Source organism: Rutidosis leptorrhynchoides, chromosome 6 (assembly GCF_046630445.1).
Source record: "Rutidosis leptorrhynchoides isolate AG116_Rl617_1_P2 chromosome 6, CSIRO_AGI_Rlap_v1, whole genome shotgun sequence".
NCBI lineage: Eukaryota > Viridiplantae > Streptophyta > Magnoliopsida > Asterales > Asteraceae > Rutidosis > Rutidosis leptorrhynchoides.
The window spans coordinates 199,701,021-199,708,591 of record NC_092338.1 but is presented as its reverse complement, the minus strand read 5'-3'; positions in this window follow the sequence as shown (position 1 = coordinate 199,708,591).

The window sequence follows — 7,571 nt, the reverse complement described above, 5'->3', positions numbered from 1 at the left end:
ATTAATGCCAGGGATGCTGAGGAAGATCCAAAACTTGTTATTGGTACATTCTCAGTCAAAGATTTATCAGTTTATGTACTATTTGATTCAGGGGCTGATTTGAGTTTTGTGTCGAGTAAATTTAGTCCAAAAATCAAAATGCCGTTAACTCCTTTAGACAGAACTTACGTTGTAGAGGTAGCTAATGGTAAAGTACTTACTGCTAAGACTGTGTATCGTAAATGTAACATTAATCTGGCTGGTAGAGATTTTGTGGTTGATTTGATACCGATTGACCTAGGCAGTTTTGACGTTATTATTGGTATGGATTGGTTGTCTGCGAATCGTGCTGAGACCGTGTGTTATGAGAAAGTTGTTCGTATTACTAATGTGGTTGAAGAGCCGCTGATGGTTTTTGGGGCTAAGAAATGCAGACAGTTAAATCTTATTAGCTGTCTGAAAGTTCATAAACATCTTCGCAAGGGCTGTCATGCTATTCTAGCCCATGTTGTTGATTCTGTTAGAGAAGAGAAGAGCACTGGTGATGTTCATATCATTAGAGATTTTCTCGAGGTGTTTCCTGAGGATTTACCTGGCCTTCCGCCGCAACGCGCGATAGAATTTCAAATCGATCTTGTTCCCGGTGCTGCTCCTGTAGCACGTGCTCCTTACCGACTTGCACCTTCCAAACTTCAAGAATTGTCGAGTCAACTCTGTGAGTTGTTAGATAAGGGTTTTATTCATCCTAGTTCGTCCCTTGGGGAGCTCCTGTCCTGTTTATTAAGAAGAAAGATGGTTCGTTTCGTTTGTGCATTGATTATCGTGAATTGAACAATCTTACTGTTAAAAACCGTTATCTTCTTCCTAGAATTGATGATCTGTTCGATCAACTTCAAGGTTCGTCTGTTTATTCTAAAATCGATCTTCATTTCGGTTATCATCAACTGCGTGTTAAAGAATCTGATGTTTCGAAAAATGCTTTTTGCACCCGTTATGGTCACTACGAATTTCTTGTTATGCCGTTCGAATTGACAAATGCACCTGCTGTATTCATGGACCTCATGAACCTTGTGTGTAGACCCTATCTGGATAAATTCGTTATTGTATTCATCGATGACATCCTTATTTATTCCAAGAATGATGAAGATCACGAAGAACATTTGAAGTTGGTGCTTGATTTGTTGAGGAAAGAAGAGTTGTACGCTAAGTTCTCTAAGTGTGCTTCCTGGTTAAGAGAAGTTCAATTCCTTGGACATATTGTTAGTAAACAGGGAATACAAGTTGATCCTACCAAGATTGAGGCAATTAAGAAGTGGGAAATTCCGAAGACACCTACTCAGATTCGTTAGTTTCTAGGGTTGGCAGGTTACTATAGAAGGTTCATTCAAGATTTCTCTCGTATAGCGAAACCTCTGACCGCTTTAACACATAAGGGGAAGAAGTGTGAGTGGAAGGATGAACAAGAGACTGCTTTTCAAACTCTGAAGAAGAAGTTAACTACCGCTCCAATTTTTTGACTACCTGAGGGTAATGATGATTTTGTTGTTTAATGTGATGCTTCGCGTCTGGGCTTTGGCTGTGTTTTGATGCAGCAAAAGAAAGTTATTGCGTACGCGTCACGTCCGTTGAAGATTCACAAGCAGAATTATACAACCCATGATTTAGAGTTGGGAGTTGTTGTGTTTGCGCTTAAGATTTGGAGACATTACTTGTATGGGGTCAAAAGTAAAGTGTACACTGATCACAAAAGTCTTCAACATATTCTTGACCAGAAACAGCTGAATATGAGGCAACGAAGATGGGTTGAGACATTGAATGATTAAGATTGTGAACTTTTATATCATCCGGGAAAGGCCAATGTTGTGGCTGATGCATTAAGTCGTAAAGAAAGGGCTGAACCTCACAGGTTTAGAGCCTTGAATATGACTATTCGAACTAATCTCGCAAGGTAGATTCTTGAGGCACAACAAGAAGCCTTGAAGGAGGAGAATTTTATGAATGAGAAAGTCAGAGCCATGGCTAAGAAGTTTGAGATACGAGCAGATGGTACTAGGTACTTTGCGGGACGTCTTTGGGTTCTGAAGTTTGGTGATATGTGAAAACTTGTTTTCGATGAGGCTCATAAGTCTAGGTACTCTATTTATCCTGGTTCAGGAAAGATGTATCATGATCTTAAGGAGCTGTATTGGTGGCCTAATTTGAAAGCTGATGTGGCTACGTATGTGGCTAAGTGTTTGACCTGTGCTAAGGTTAAAGATGAACATCAGAAACCGTCTGGACTTTTGGTGCAACCTGCGATTCCCGAGTGGAAGCGGGAGGGTATTACGATGGATTTTATTATGAAGTTACTGAGAATTGTGGGTGGTTATGATACCATTTGGGTGATTGTTGACCGACTCACAAAGTCAGCTCATTTCTTGCCGATTAAGGAAACAGATTCAATGGAGAAGCTTACTCATTTGTATTTGAAGGAGATTGTTTCTATACATGGTGTTCCTGTATCTATTATTTCAGACCGAGATAGCTGATTTATATCAAGGTTTTGGCAATCTTTACAGGAAGCTTTGGGAAATAAGTGGGATATGACACCGCTTATCATCTGCAGATGGATGGTCAGAGTGAAAGGACCATTCAAACGTTAGAAGACATGTTGCGAGCGTGCGTTACTGATGTGTGTTCAAGGGTGTACGAAACGGTTATCAGTTTTATATTATTTACTACAGGAAATTACCTAAATTAAACTAAAACACAATAGGCAAGTATACCTATCGTATAGTAATATAGCTAAGGTAAAGTCCGGGAGGTCGATCCATGGACACTTTTATTGGGTGCTCTACTAGGGTAAATTAGTAAATTAAGTATTTAAGTTAGAGTTAGTAATATATATTAATTTTAGTAACTTTGGGGGTTTTACCGTTTAATGATCAGTTTGTCTTTTTAGCTTTTCTTTTTAATTTAAACAACAAGATAATAAATTTAAACTAGATTATAGCAATAAAATAAATAAAAATTACTGCGGTAAATAAAAGTTACTTTAACTAAACAAGATGAAAATACAATAAAAAGAGTATTATGCTTATTTAACTTCCGTAGTTACGATGTTTGACATTTACTTTTTTACTTTTTTACCCTGGGTTAATTTTCCTTGCACCCGTAGAATATTTAATATGTCCACCTAGAGTTGTCCAGCGCAGTCCTATAATTACAAGCATCAAATCTGAGTGTCCTCGTCATTCTATCTTGTAACCACAGTCAAATATTCTAACTAATTACTATTTAGATGGTTTGACGCGGTTGTCACGTATGTCAATAATTACACCAGTCGTCACTGAATGTAACACACCTTAATTTTAACTAGTCTTTAAACCATTAATCCATTCACGTGTCCGTTTCAATGAATAATTTACCATATATATAAATAACCCATCTTCCGTGTCCGGTCAACGTATGTGATTATTTATACATATAGTAAATTATAAATAGTGGTAATTTAACAAGTTGTCACTTAATTATTTTACCATACCCATTAATAGTTAAAACCCCAATCTCCCTTAAGGTCGTTCTTTATCTAAATATTAACCGTTGTACAAATTAAATTAACTCATTTCCTATTTTTAGTCAAACATCATAACTACTTGAGTTAAATAAGCATAATATTAATTTAGCTACTAAACATGGTAGAAAAATAAATAAAACATACACAAAAGTTCTTAGCTTCCATTAATTCAACGCGATAGAAAACTTCAAATTTAATACCCGTACAATACTTGAATATAACAATATTAGAAACCTTCACCCTTTGTACTATGGAGTAAATAATAAACTTCTAAATATTACTACTACGGAGTATTACAATTTGACTTGTGTACTCGGTCTCTCTCCCGTCTCCCAAATACTGATCAGAGAGTCAGTTTATATTACTCCGTATTTGATTATGAAGAGACCCAAAATATGACCAACCTTCATCACTACTTGAATTCTTTTGCATATTAAATTGTTAAAGTAGCCACCTTGTTCTGTCTCTCAAATATAAATACTCAGTGTGAATTTATTGCCAAACCCATCATTCCATAATTTAATATTAAAACTCCATATGCGCATCGATCATTTTGCCCACATCCTTATTTCTTGCAATGCTATTTTACTTTTGCATTGTTTAAATCATAAAAGCAGCCATCCAAAATATTCTATTTGTAGACCATGACCAACCTTCATATCATGATATTATTTAAATCCATAGTGCAAAAATGATCACAAGCAATAATTCTGTCCGGATTCTTTTTGACCTCGCTAAAATGAGTATTTAAAGGGAATGAGCTCGTTTAAAACGAGCTTAAGGTGTCCAAGGATTGGGTGCTTCATTGTCTTTCACTCTATGCTTGTTGACTTGTACTTTGACGAATGATTTAGATTTCAGCTCAAATCCCTTGTACACTTCACTTCTTTTCTTGTACCTCTTGCACTGTTGCTTGTACCTTTTGGAGTATAAGTTGTACATTGATCATTTTTGACTCTCTTTTTAGTTAGTTTTCCATTTTTAGACTCCATCTTCATTTTTATTTATTTACACAATTACAATAGAAATATAATACAATACGTATAAAAACCTATTATTTCAGAGAGATATCGCGACTAGATATATGTTCATTATGAGCAATATCAAAATCACCACACTTGAACATTGCTTATCCTCAAGCAATACAGAACTAAAAATACTCCAAAGTTATAGAAATCACACTTCACACAATTTACTACTTTATTTTCCACACTCTATTTTTCACACTATATACATCGATGATAATTTTTTTTTTTTTAGGTCACGGTACAAATTTCATACTACCTCTAGATATTAATCTAGAAGCGTTTTCTGTTAATTCAATTCATAACAACGATCAAGTTTTAAGTTAATGAAACTTAAGGGTCGTAGTTAAAGTCCTACATGACTTAGAAAAATTTGGATCCTTAGGGAAAATAGGAACCCGATGAAAACGTTTTGTGTTTTTGAAAGTGCATGCTAGTTTTTACACTAGACACGTTTTCCGGATTAACGCATCACCGGTGTAAGTTTTCATAAACATTTTTGTGGGTTGTGGGTTTCGTATTTTCTTTTGATTTTAAGCTAAAAACTTTTGGTTTTGTGTACCCACTTGCTATCCCTGTGTTTGGAAAGCACACATCCAGTTTACTTGTTCCATATATTACCTTACGGCAAACTACTGTCCGGTTGTAAATGAGAGCGATGAACAGGAAACTGTTAAGGCGATGTCTTTTAAGACATTGCATAAAATCATGGTCAACATCGTGTCGGATGCAATTACTATCCTTTGTAGGAGAAATAGTAAAGATCACCCTAGAAGTTTTTGGTCTGGCACAAGGTCCTGTCTTCGACCATGCTATGTAACCACCGTTCGTACGGTTGACCTCCGATTTGGTTCGGGTGACCTAGTGAATTTCGGTAAATTCCTAGGATTTTACGTTCAACAGTAATGAACGTACTGAAAATAATTTCTTTGAAAACAAATCGGTTTTTATTTTTCAAAATATTTTCTCGATCAAGTTCGAGTATAGATATCATCGAATTCCATGAGTTTGTAATTCTCAATCTTTAATGTCAATCTCAAGGATTGAGTAATATCAGGCTTAAATGCTGATTTTTAATCTTTAAGGAGATTATCCTTTCTGGGGATCTGGTTCATCAGTCTTATCCAGCTGATTTGCAACGTGTCCTCCCCATTTTACGAGACAGATTCTCTCATGGATAGGATAAGTCTGACCACTTGGCGACCCTAATTGATTCTTAGGTCCGTGGATTTCCAGCTAATTTTTGAGAAAACTTTACAAGGTTTTTCGTAGACTCTACAGCCGGTCTGGACGACAACTTCTTGACCTAAATCAAGAAGCGCATTTCTTTTTCGGAAGACTTTACTTCCTCTAGGATGGAATTGATTCATCCTGAAGACCTCGTGTATTAAAAGATTAATATTTGTCTTAAGGAAAATAAGATTTTATGAACACATTTTGATCTTTTAAAAACATTTTGTACGAAGGGTCAGTTGGGTGCAACACTATCCCTTATAGTGTAGATCACCCTTTTAGTTCTCCAATTGGCCCATGTCTCGGTTTCAATCACCGTTCTTTATGGATTACAACAAAAGTACCTGCAAAAACTTTGCACAAACATGTGATATGCAATTTTAAATAAATAGATTGGTAAATCTCCCCACACTTGGCTTTTTCTTTGCCTTTTTATTCTCCTCTATTCTATTAAATAAATTCAATATTTGTGTTGTTTCTCAATTTATGTCCATTTTAGGTGATGATAGCTTCAGTAAATTTTACTTAATTTTACCGTTCATAAATATATATAAACATGATTTGAATTTATTTAGCTAGGAATTTTTTAATTTTTCACAAAATTTAAAGAATAAGCCAAGTGTATAAACCGAGAGAATTATAACCCCTCCCCACACTTGAGATCATGCAATGCCCTCATTTGCAATGAAATCAGACAAAAATTAGAATTTACGAGGGCAAATAGTATAGAAAGGGAGTTAAAACCTCTTAGAGCTAGAAAGCCCTAACTTGCGCTGTTTGGAGTTGAATTGTTCTTTATTACCAATATCTTCTCTTGTTCACATATTTCGTCAAAAATTAGTTACTTTTGCTGAACTTACTGTCAGTCTATGAACATGCCTTGTTTTACCTATTTTCACACAACAAATAAAACAAACAAACATGCACACAAAGACACACATTTATTATTATTTTTAATTATTTTTTTATTATTTTATTATTTTACAATACTTAAAATTAATAACTTACAATAATAATAAAATTTGCGCCCCGTCCTTGGGTAGGGTAATTTCGGTTTTATCACCTATTCTTACCCGCGACAAATTGTTATAATTATCATTTCAAGTCGATACATAGAAAATAAAATCACACAAAAGAATTAAATTTATTTTTGGTCTACTTTAAATTAATAAGGATAAAATAACGATAACAAAATTCTCGCCCCACCCTTGGGTAAAGTAATTTCAGTGTAAACACTTAATCTTAACTCGCGACCAATTTATAGCAATCACTATTTTAAAGTTATTAATTAAAAGTAAATTTTTATCCCACTTAAGTCAAATTATCTTTAATAATAATAACAAAATTTTCCGTTCTAGCGTGATTTCAGCAGGAACTTAATTTCACTCATGAATATTTTGAAATCGTTATATTAAGTATTAGACTTAAGATATTTATATCTTCTCAATAAACGATATTCCCTAATTCAAAATTTAAACTTTTGTTTGAAAACAGTAATTTCAGTTTTAGGTACCTAATTTTACCGATTACCAATTTAAACACTTAAATTAGAAGATTTATCGCTTGAAAGCCCAAGACTAAATGCATTTAAACAAACAAACAAACTTAAATTACAAATACATTTGTCTTTTCAAATAGACATACTTGTTTATCACACAATAGCATACTAAAATAAATCACACATCAAACTTGCACACTTGCACAGTTGCACACTCGAACACTTGTGAGAATTTCAGAATCTCACAGAATTATTATCTTGAAAGCGACCTGAGCGAATC